Below are 10,200 nucleotides of genomic sequence, written 5' to 3'. Positions count from 1 at the left end.
TGTCTGAAATGTTCTCTGATGACTGGATTAGATCTGATATATTAAATCTGAAATCTGGAGTTAAGAAGTCCTAAACAAAATGTGAACCTCAAAAAATAAAAAAAATGTAACATCCGAATACTGATCAAGTGCAATATTTAACAGTCTGGAAGTGCAATAAAAATGCATGTATGTAAACAGGAATCTTAGAATAACATTAACACTAACTTTGGCCTTGTACAGACCAGTCGGTAAAAACAATGTCTGACATGGAAGCGGCCCGTGGCCTAAAACAAATGGGGACCACAGGTTTAAGGGATAGCCAAGAATGCCCGGTGATTTCAAAAGTCTGTGCTTGCTGGCGAATATCTCGGTGCAACATAAATAGTAAAATTATTGTGAGACTAGATGTATTTATCTTCTTGGCTCTGCGCCACATCTGCCCATCTTTGCAGGCACATAAAGGGGCTTTTTGAAGGCCGGGGATGCTGTAGGTTCCTGGCTGTTTCTTCACCTGCAGGTTGCTTCATTCACACAAAAACACACGCAGCTTTATCTGACGCGCTTGAAGCAAACTCCAGACATAGGAGGAGCAGTTTCCAAAGGCGCTGCTTTGGAGGCACTGCAGGAACAGCGCGAGGAGGGAAGAAAAGATGCGGCCTTTGACCTTAAAGGAAGTGATTTATACAGGACTATAAAGTGAGGCCCCAGGGTCGGTAGAAGGCTGTGATTTTGTAGTTGTGGCTGCAATCAAAAATCGGACAAAAGACGACCCAAAAATACTTTATTTTGAAAAGATTATTGTCTTTTTTTTTTCAGAATAAAAAAAAAGTCTTTCTTCCAAACACAGTGTGAAAAATGACATGATCTGAATGAAACAGAGAAGAAAAACATTGGGAAAAACAAGTTTTTTCAACAGATAAACCATTATAATGTGTTATTTTAAGAACCTCCTCAGGCTGAGATGCAGCTTTGCTTTTCCAGTTGTGAGACTTTGGGCTGTTTTGGTTTCACAACATGCCGTCTTCTAATCTAAAAGTTTCTAATCTAAAAGTTTCTACCAATATCAGGAAAAACACATCCATGAACACAATTAGGTTTTTATTTTACTGCACTTTTCTGGTAGGCATTTATGCAAATTGATGCATATTTACTAGGCAGAGTTACTGAGATTTCACAACATCATCGTAAGTAAAGTTAGAGAAAGTTTACAGACAATAGCTGCTCATTTACAATAAACAAATGTTTTCAACTGAAATATTAGCTTCTCTCTTACTTTCAGAATTTTTTCCGGTTACTTGTTCACCAAATTCATAAACTACATTCCTCCCTATATGGATAAATACATTTTATTCATAGAAGGACAAATGTTCACAGAATAATAACCTGACTCGAACATGATTTTACTCCAACGTTTAACAAATATTCAGGTTTATCATTAAGGAGCTATTTGATGAAGCTAACATCACAAGAAAGGATTTAAAGTTATATATTTGTTCCTTTTCAGATAAACAAAAACAGACATTAGGTTGGTTTGTTTTTTTGTTCTCCCGTGAAGAAATATATAAGTTTCTATGTACAACATTGTAAAGACATTAGACCACAGCTATATTTCCAAATGGGCATTCTTCCAAGACTTTACAGATTGTAATATTAGAGAACATTAAAGTCAGAAAGTTTTCTATTTACCTCTCAGTAGGATGAAACTCCTTTTAAACTTATAAACATAACTATATAATAATAGAAAAATAACCTGAAACGTTTGGAGGAGCCTCCTGAAAAACAACTCATTTCTTTTGTAGAAAGAATGCAGAGTCTGTGTTCAGCTGTTGCAGCACATCTGTAAAAAATTGCCTCTTTGATGAATGAAAATTTAAGAAACTACAAACAGATTTGCATAATTTATTGTTTTGTAATTCAGTTGTTTATTTGTACTTTTGTTTCATTTCAGAAGGCAAGAAGACATTACACTGAATAAAAAGCGTTCACCTTGCATGAATGCTTTCTGGCTAATGCATTTTTACACATACTATCACAAGATGCTGTATGTTAAAATGCATCAGCTTCAAACATTGGTTCGAGTCATTTAACAAGTTTTCCCTTATAGAGCGGGAGGATATGGCAGGAAAATGGGCAAGCCTATACGAGGCACAAAATGTCATCAGCTGTTCAATAAACCTGTAGAGTGAAAATGTTTTTTTACAAGCGTTTGGTGGGAGAGAGGTCGTGGTGAGCAATTATACAACACCCAAGGGTGAAGTAGGTGAGACTCAGGCGTGATGCAGATTTTTAATTTTTCAAATCCTGCGGACTGGGTTAAGAGCCCATCACACCTGATATACTGTCAGAAGTCAGAGCTCTGTCTCCTCCTCTGGTCACTGGCGGGAACCGTCTCCAGAGTTCTGAATGCACTACATCTCCCAGCAACCCCAGCACACAGTTTCTGGATGCTCCGCACCTGACTTTTATTTGCAAATGCTCACAGTCTACTTGAGCACTGCACTGAGCCTCACTCAGTGCGATGTACTGTTTGTGCTACTCTGCCCGCATTAACGAGCATTGTAGCTGAGCTTCTGATTTATCGACCCTGTATCGTACCTGACTCTGTTTGCCAGCTGCCTGCCCCGAATCTCGCCTGGATCCTGCATGTGAGTGAGCCTCAGACTTTCAGTTGACCACGTCAGGTCAATGATTACGTGTGGCTGGAAAGTACTTTATCCAGAGAAGACATTTCATTAAGTCTGAACATTAAAATGTTCGAGCGAAATGTACAATATCAATTTGAGAAAGGTACATAACCAGAAAATTAGTTCCAGTTCTAAAAATCATAAAAGCTGAAGAATTTTTTTAGCGTCTGTCACAGTTTTTATTATAAATTGATTGTAGTCTTCCAACTCAAACTTCTTTGGCAATAAAAGAAGGGTATCAATCCACTCTAGGAACTTAAAAGAGTAAAGATGTCCCCCACCACCCTCTGGTACTATAACAGACATGCTCAGCATGCCTGAAGCTGTGTTATTCCCCCGTCTGTGCTTCTGTCCCTGTCCTGCCCTTGACAGAGAAAAGGACGGGCTCAGACAGCCTGGGAACGGCTAACTACCAGACGATCCGAGCAACATCAAAGGCCGCGCCATTTACACAGCAGCTTACTCATGCCCACATATACACAAACATCAGCTTACACATTTGGAGCTTTCTTCCTCTGAAGTTCGTCAGGAGTGGCAGCGCCGTCGCCCGTTTTGACAGCATGAGAACTACAAGAAATGAGAGTTCAGCTCTTAATAGCTGGGAAGGTTTGCAACAGCAGCAGCTCCTGCCTTATCAATCACTTCTCCTTTAGCCCTGAGAGAGAGCAGCGGACATGTGAAAATGTTTTGTCCACAGATGCGACCAAGAATGTGGTGGTAAATAGCTCTCAGAAGGCCTTTTTCTGCTTTAAATTAGAAGAAAATGCCAAAAATCACAAGAACAACACACACACAAATGCTCTGATCTTTAATGCAGCTTCACGAGAAGGAAGCTCCCCTCCACACTCATCTAGTACACTAAATCTAGAGTGGCAATATTAGAACCCTGAGCCGGAGCCAAAACAAATGCGGTGCGAGCACACGGCTGACTCTCAGCGGTTCCTGATGTATGTTGGGGCTAGAAAAGGACTGGAAGTGAGTGTGGGAGGAACAGGCAGATTAACGTGAGAACAGTGGAGGAGTGTGTGACATGAGGGAGGGACGCATGATGGATACAAGATGTGTTCAAAGGAAAGGCTTTGAGGATTCATACTCAGACTTTTAGGACTTTGTGGAGACTGATAAAAACAGGGGCATAGATCCCGGCGACGTCTCGGATTTGCATCCTTGAGGGGTGTCTATGGGGCACAGGGTGCCAGTGTAAGAACAGAAAACCCAGGCAGAGAGGGGCGGACTTCAGCTGCTGAAGAAAACCTGGCACATGTTGGACCCATTACATGATGTCATAGCGGTAACATTTCCCAGAAGCGCCTCCCTGTGAGAGAGGAAGTGATGTCATAGTTTCAGGCCGACCCTTGCAGATTGCATGTCGGATCAGCAAAGATGCTCCCCAAACGTCCTGACTGTGTCCCAGCAGACGCTCCTATCAGTCAGTCACCAGCAGCTCATTTTTCAATCCTTTTAGAAACTTCAAAAAGACGTGTTGCTGAATGTGTCACATCAACCCACAGATGTTTGTGAAGTGTGAAAGCTGGTTAAATTAATTAATTTAAGTGCCACAGTGTAGTTTGAACTTTCATATTGTCATTTTACTTGATAATCTCTTTATTTTGTAAACCCCAAATAACAAAATTGCTCTGAACTCTTTTATTGTATTTGAATGGGAATGGTTTAAGAAGATTCAGGGCCCTAAACTTAACAGATTTTGTGGATCCATCATCATTATATTCATCAAAATTCTTCCAGCCCTGGATCTCTGACTGAAATGTTTTGGTTAAAATGGCTTGAATCAAAAGATGTAAAACTGAACCAAAATCTGATAAAACTATTACATTTTAAGAAGTAAAAAAAACAAAAAAATGGTGTTCTGTCAAAGTCAAAGCTGCCACATTTTACATATTAGAAAATTCAAAAGTTCCTGTCATCTGAAAAACTCTTTTAAGACTCACTCCGATCACCCTTTGATCTATTTTCAAAGTGTTTCCAGTGGTATTTTAATTATGATTATGGCGTTTTAGCCAAAATAAAAAACCCTGTCATTGACAGAGTTTCTACATAGCGGCGGCAGTTCATTAGAGATTCTCCTTTGAGTTGTGGGCGGAACTGTTGGTACAGGTTAATCCTACGCTCATTTCCCATAATCCCTCTGTTTACACACTCACACCCCCAAATTTAACATTAGCAGTTTTAACAATAATGGCGAGCAGTATCCGAACTATCCAGCCGTACAGCTTTGAGCCAGATTCCAGCTCAGACGAGGAAAACAAAGATGGACATGGATCTAGTCGTCTATAAGTGGATGCATCAGAATGGAGCAGAGCAGGGAGCTTGTGACCCAAAGATTGTAGTTTGTCTGCAACAACTACAAGCCTTTTCCAGCTTTATTTTTTTTGTCTGATCCTGATTCACCATGATTTTAATAAAGATATACTCAGAAACCCAGTTTTAATTTTGATTTCCTTTATATATGTCCTTAATTATTAGAAAATGTCTACAAGAACATGCAAAAACACTAAAAGCTCAATTTTCAATGTCAGGTTGGTTCAGCTTAGATTTATGTTTATTTTAAATACAGTTTATATTTGTCTAATCCTGATATAAATTGTTGGTCTGTCAACCATTTTCTTCATAAAAACTCTATATCGTTCAATACACACATCATACACAGATATATAGATACATTTTTGTTTATATAGTTTACAATGCTCAAAAAGAAAAACCTGTTAATTCCCACTTCCAGTTATTACATTCATTTGATTTATGTTGTTGTTGTTCTACTCATAACATATTTTAAACATGTTATATCTAATGATCATGGAGATGCATTACACTGTTTTGTTAAAGTTGTAACCAAATGTGCAGTAGGATACCACTACTAAACACAAAACACATGATAGATGAGGTCAGCGTGCAATTTTTTACAGTTTAATTAATTTGTCCTTGATTACCTTATTGAGTTTTTCCTGAACTGAGTTGCCAATTTCGATGCATCGGCCAACATGTTTGACTTACAGAAAGGAAGTGGAATAAAAAAGTGTTTTTTTGGGGGGAGCTGTTTTTTTGCTGTGCTGCTAAAAGTTGCTTCACCCTGATAGGTTCTGAGCTGAGGTTCTACCATCAGACTCAGGTCTATGAACAGATATTTGCTTCAACTTTCCCTTGGTTAGACGCTCATGATGTATAACATTGAGTATATTTCCGTGAAAAAAGAAACCGGATGTGTAATACTAAACATTTTTCTACCTCTGTTCATTTGTCGGGTTCATTTTCTTCAAACTGCTGACTCCAGTCAGGAATTTCACACCAAAGATAAAGTCTGTTGGGAAACTTTGGGTTCTGTTTGTTGAGAACTTGTGGATTCTTTTGGGTTTCCTGAGTTAGCTTTGTAAGCTTCAGTGTTTACCATTTCATGTTCAGAAAATTTGTCGACTGAATTTAGTTTTGTTTCCTCCACACCTGTCTCCTATTATGATCACACACACAATCATTAAACTTCTCTTCCGCTCATGTCTTCATCTTAGTTTCCTTTGTTCCTGCCTTCTTCTTTGTTATTGTTCTTTTCTGCTGTGGACTTTTTTTTAAATACTTCCTGCCATTGCTGCATTTTTTATTAAATAAAACTTCTTTGGCTTTCATCTGGTTGCTTTTCCCACCATTTGTTCTCCAACACCTGCACTATCTCCTTCCTCTTTCGGCTTCTCCCATCAGGGGTCGCCACAGCGAACAAGTCGCATGGTAAACTTGGCAATGTTTTACGCCGGATGCCCTTCCTGACGCAACCTTCTCAAACCGGGCTTGGTGCGGGCTTGGAGCCGGCACGGAGGTGGAGAAGGGAACAGGGAGCAGCCCGGATTCGAACCCTGGTTTCACGGACGGAAGGCGCCGCAAACCAGCACGAGCTAAACCGGCTCCTACACCTGCACTATACAAGTAGTTATTATTCTAAGGCGACACATCGATGAGAGCGCCGTTGCTCCAGAATTGATCTGTTTGCTGCAAAAAGTGTGAGCATTGATGGATAAAACTCTGTATGTTGAACTCTGAAGAAAGACATAATCAAGTTTCATCTCTTCTCCTTTATGGATGATTCATACTGAACTCTGGGGGTAAATGTGCCGCCCTTGTGCGCCCACTCAGAGTTCACTACATGGTTGAACAGAAAGGGGTACTCTGAAGCTGGATGCAAAAGAAAAAACAAATAAAGGTTAATATTTGCTCAATACTGGAGACCTACAGGTCTATTGAACACTTAACAGCAAAAAGAGTGGAATTGTTTCTAATAAAGAATAATGACATGAAAAATTGCAGGAGAGCAGACCTGCAAAATGAAACTGACCTTTTGGTTGATATTTGGTATTTTAACATAAATCCATTCCTGCCGTTTTTACTGAAATAGTGTATACTTATATGGTGCGTTTCCTTCCTTGCAGGCCCTTTGCGCTTTACATAACCCATGCACACATACACTCACACACTGATGGGAGCTCAGTGCCAACCTGCAACCACCAGGAGCAATGTGGTTGCCCAAAGGAAACGTCAACACATAAAGATGGAACTGAACCTGTGATCTTCTGATGGGAGGTTGACCGCTCTACCTCTGCTCCACAGCTGCCTAATCATTCGTCTAGTGAGCCACTATGAGGTCTATTAAAACTTGGTCATTTTGCTCAAATTCACATCTCCATCATTGGTTGATTGGTTACACAGGCCAGTCAGAACCGGATTGGTTCTGTGGCTGGACGGGGAGTCCTCCCAAATGGAGGAGAAGACGTGTTTTTTTAGATCAACCATGTGCCACATGTTAGAGGTATGTAGCACAGCTATGACTGAAATTATAATTCTACATCTCATAACTACTTGTAGCTTTACTTACTGTGAGCAGAATTCTGTAATAACGTCGGCATTCTGTAGAATTAAAAGTGTAGCAGGAAAATCTCTGGTGTTTTGGTGTGTTTGCATTTCAAACAAGGCCCTCTTGAGTGTAAACTGCATAATCACTAGTTTTTGGAGGAAGTAAGAGAAGAAACAGGGTGCATTTATGGTAGTGGATTTTTCTGTAAAAAGGACGAAAGCTGGAAGAAGACGAGAGAAGAAGAAGTAATAGATGCTGAGCAACAATTGATGGTTTTACCGCAGAGCTCCACAGGGATTTAGGTTGAATGATCTGAAGTGGCACCCCCCTGTGCAAACCTGAGTGTTTGAGTCCACATAAAAACTCTGAATCAGGAAGGCGTATTCTTCTTAAAAGCCTCCAATGAGACAATGGACCGGCGAACAAGTACCAATGAAGAGAGCAACCTCATTTGAAAATTCAGACAAAACCCAAAAAACATCTTAAAACGTTGAGTTTGGATCATTGGCCTCCATCGACTCTTCCTTATACAATGGTCCCAGTGAATATTTGATCCTGATTGGCTGCGTGATACGTAATAATGGACACCTAGAAAAGAAATACTTTGGTCATGCAACCTCAGTGTTTTATATCATTGTGCTGGACGCCATCATTTAAAATATCTCTGTCAAATGTCTCTGTGGGGGACATTCCAGGATCTCTATCAAATGTCACCATCCATTTCAAATAAAAATTTCATTTTAAACCGTTTGTTGTCTGTCTCATCTCATTTGTAAATTTGTAAATCTAACAAAACTGAAATTATCTGACCGTCTAGCACACCTTAACTCTTCATAATATTGTCCAATAAGAGACAGTGTGCCTTAAGCATGAATTCTGGTTGTGCTTACTGACTTCAAACTGATTTTCTCTGATACATGGCACTCCAAAATTTGTCAATTTGACGTTTAATGGATTTTTGGCACATTATTGCTGTCGTAGTCAGGAGCCTGGCGGAGTGCTACTAACTTTGTTTCAACTCTATAAATGAGTTGAAAATGGTTTGACTTATCTGACCGTTGTTTCCCTTGATGTCCCGTATAGGCTAAAAAATATATGTTACTTTTTAAAATGAAAAACCTTTTTCTTCAACCAAAGAACCACAAAGGAAGGGTCAAAGAGCTCCGGAGCCCCAGGTTGCAGACCCCCGCCTGAATAACCAGGAGGAACTGGAGTGGGACCAAACCATGAAAACCAGAGACCAACTCCTTATCCCGTTTGCAACTGGTTTTACCTTGAACCAATTCCAGACCCGACTGTGGGAAGTCTGATCATGCCGGCAGACTCCAGTGGCCTCCTCACACTGGAAAACCTATAGATTTGACTCCAAAGTTGGGTTTATTTGACTGGGATTACACTGTTTTGTGCTCAGGCATGATCAAGCGAATTGTGAGTCACAGATGAATTTATGCTGCGAGTGATTTATATCTTGTTGGGAGTGTGCCATATAATCATCACCGCTTGAGGTGTCAACATCAAACAAACCGAAGGGCCCATTAAGACGGAGCCTCCACAACTACAGGCACTAAAACAAATTCTCCTCCCTCTTAGGATCCTGGGAACAGGAAACCTGAAACAGTGGAATTGACAGTTGCACACGGAAAAACAATGGAAGTGTAATGATGCAATCCATCAAGCACGGATGGTAACAAGGGGGCAGCCCCTATGCAAAGTGATACTGCTGGGTGTCAAGGCTCTCAGAATCCACCTGCTTGTTTCCACAAGTCATTTTGTTTTACAAGCTCACCCCGCCGGCTCCCTGCAGCTGCGGTCACCCTTGAGGGAAAAAGACATTTGCCATAAATGTTTTTATGTATTTGTTGGACTTGCCTCTGAGATTACAGGAACTGTAATTTAATCTCTCCTAATGAGACGAAGCCTGTCCCAGAATAACCCAAGAGCAAACAGAAGAAAAAAAAGAAAAAAATTGCTTCAAGTCTGCTGCCAGTTGTCATAACAGGTGACAGACCGCTTCTGAATGCCTGAACAACACGACACGTCCAGAACCCTGAAAGCAACCCACACGTCAGTGGAGGATTAAGTAGCCCCGACATGCACCGAGTCCTTCCAACCACATGAAACGGCCTGCATCAGCAGCAGAAAGGGTACGGCGGCTCTGCCAGTTCTCACCCAGTCCGCTTTTGAGCCACACATGCACAGATTAAAAGCCTAGCAACATTAAAGGGGGTGACCACCTGTCGCAGCCCCGTCCATCAGGCCTGAATGAGACCACAGGGAGATCCTCTTCTTCCAGAACACCACCTGCTACCCCTGGTTCTTTTTAGTGCTGGGCAGCTCTTTTGAGATCCTGCAATGCTACTTTGTAAGAGTGCCCGGTTTGACACAGAGGTGGATGCAAAACCACATCACACTGAGCTGAAGCTACAAAAGAAATGATGCTGAATGAGCTGAAACGTCCAGCAAATTACCAGGAAAAGACCTGCTCAAGTGTTTGTGTCTCTGCAGCACGCCAATAAATTCTCATAGGGACACCCTTCATTAAGAAAACCATTAAAGCTACAGTAACAATATTTACAAGGATACAAAAAAAAAATCTGCCTACTTGTGGTGACTCGACCCACAGAAGTGTGGATGACAGACATGGGCGGGTGCAACTGTTGCACAAGAATTTCCACAAAACCG

This window comes from Oryzias latipes, chromosome 1 (assembly GCF_053564925.1).
Source record: "Oryzias latipes strain Hd-rR chromosome 1, Olatipes_Hd-rR_3.1".
Classification (NCBI taxonomy): Eukaryota; Metazoa; Chordata; class Actinopteri; order Beloniformes; family Adrianichthyidae; genus Oryzias; species Oryzias latipes.
Note: the sequence above shows the minus strand (reverse complement) of the source record.